Raw genomic sequence first — 2,028 nt, forward strand, 5'->3', positions numbered from 1 at the left:
TGCTCTGCGGCATGTGGGATCTTCCCAGACCAGGGCTTGAACCTGTGTCCCCTGCATTGGCAGGCGGATTCTTAACCACTGAGCCACCAGGGAAGCCCCGTTCATTTTGTCTTTGTTTAAAAAAAAAAAAAAAAAGTAAAACTCTGGAGGAAATGGAACCATTTTTAAAAATCTAGGTTTCTTGCAGGCAGAGAGAATTTTAGCACCATACTGCACATTCTAAGAGAGATCCCATACTCCAAGAGGCAAGTTCCACGCAGTTTTTTTTTCAATTCTAGAAGGGTGTAACCAATTCACCTCTCATGTAGCTTGGGTCGTAAAGTAATATGGCATCTGCTGACAGTGACCAGCAGGGTTGGATAGACCTAGTTTTTCCTGATTTGAGGAAATATATAAAATTCACTTCCTCTTTCTCCCTTGGCCACTTTTCATACCAATTTCTTTCACAAGCATAGCAGCCGATTCCAGACTTTTCCTGCTGCTTGAGGCCTAGCCAGGAGCTTACATGACCACTTAGATCACAGGCCTTCAATGACCAAAGAATAAATGCCCGGGGCCATGTTGAAGGGGAACACTGCAGAAACCATAAGACAGAGCAGAGACACAGGTGGCAGAATCACCGCGCTCAGAGATTCTCGTGTCCCCTCACCAGAGAGCACCTCCGTGGAGTTCTCTTTCTCAGGTACTGCACCAGCGGCCGAATGAGGGACGCTGGTCCTGAGATGACTGTACTGTCACGACAAGAAGTGGAACTGCTGAGAGAGACCTTGATAATCCACCAAGCTGACAGACTGAGACTTTAGAATAGTTTGATCTCCTTTTTAAAGTCAAGTCTTGGGGAAAATTATCCTTAATTAAGGATTCCACTTTAAGTGACAGGTGGTCAGGATTGTTCATTTTTAGAGTAAACCAAAAGAGGGAAGTTCATCCATCTGGTCTGGAGGAGAGATACCAAGATAAGAACTAAGCCGGGAACTAATTATTTGTCAGCCAGTCTGGAGATAGGAGAAGCCCTGTTTGTCGGTGTCCCCAGGACCACCCCCAGGTTTGAAGATTTGCTAGAAGGACTCACAAGACTCAGCACATGTTTGCACTGACAGCTAAGACTTATTACAGTTTGATGCAAAGCAAAATCAGCAAAGTTGCATGGAGTGAGGTCTGGAGTAAACCAGGTGCAAGCTTCCAAGAATCCTCTCCCAGAAAGTCACACAGGATATGTTTAATTCTCCAGCAACCAGTAGTGGCAACACATGTGAAGTGTTGTCTACCAGTGAAGCTCATTAGACCCTAGCACCCAAGGTTTTTTTTATTGGGGCTGGTCATGTAAGCACCCACCACCCAGCATGAACCAAAATTCCAGACTCGCAGAAGGAAAGCAGGCATTCTGCAGAAACTTTATTGTTTGCATGGTCTAAGGATAGTGAACCACCCTTATCATTAGGGGAAGTCTGATAACAGCCCAGGGATCTGTTTACCAGTCAAGTTCCCAGGTGCAAGCCAAGGCCAACCTTGAAAGCAGGCTTTTCTAAGGACACCTGTCTCAGGCCTGCTACGTAAACCCTTTTTTGCACACTCTGTGTCTTAGCCAACTGATTTGTAGTAACTAAAGCCCATTTAAATTAATGTGCAGTTAGTTTTATCTTATGAAGTTGACCCAAAGTCCCTGTTTTCGAAAGACTTCTTTGTGGAGGGGAGGAGTTGTGATTCAGGAGACAGGGGATCTATCCTTTGAGTCTCCACTGCTCCAGATGGTCCAGAGTTCCGGTTTCTGCTTTGTTTTTTTAAATTTTATTTATTTATTTATTTATTTATTTATTTATTTATTTATTTATTTATGGCTGTGTTGGGTCTTCGTTTCTGTGCGAGGGCTTTCTCTAGTTGCGGCACGCGGGGGCCACTCTTCATCGCGTTGCGCGGGCCTCTCACTATCGCAGCCTCTCGTTGCGGAGCACAGGCTCCAGATGCGCAGGCTCAGTAATTGTGGCTCACGGGCCCAGTTGCTCCGTGGCATGTGGGATCTTCCCAGAC

The sequence above is a fragment of the Balaenoptera ricei genome, chromosome 1 (assembly GCF_028023285.1).
Source record: "Balaenoptera ricei isolate mBalRic1 chromosome 1, mBalRic1.hap2, whole genome shotgun sequence".
Lineage (NCBI taxonomy): Eukaryota > Metazoa > Chordata > Mammalia > Artiodactyla > Balaenopteridae > Balaenoptera > Balaenoptera ricei.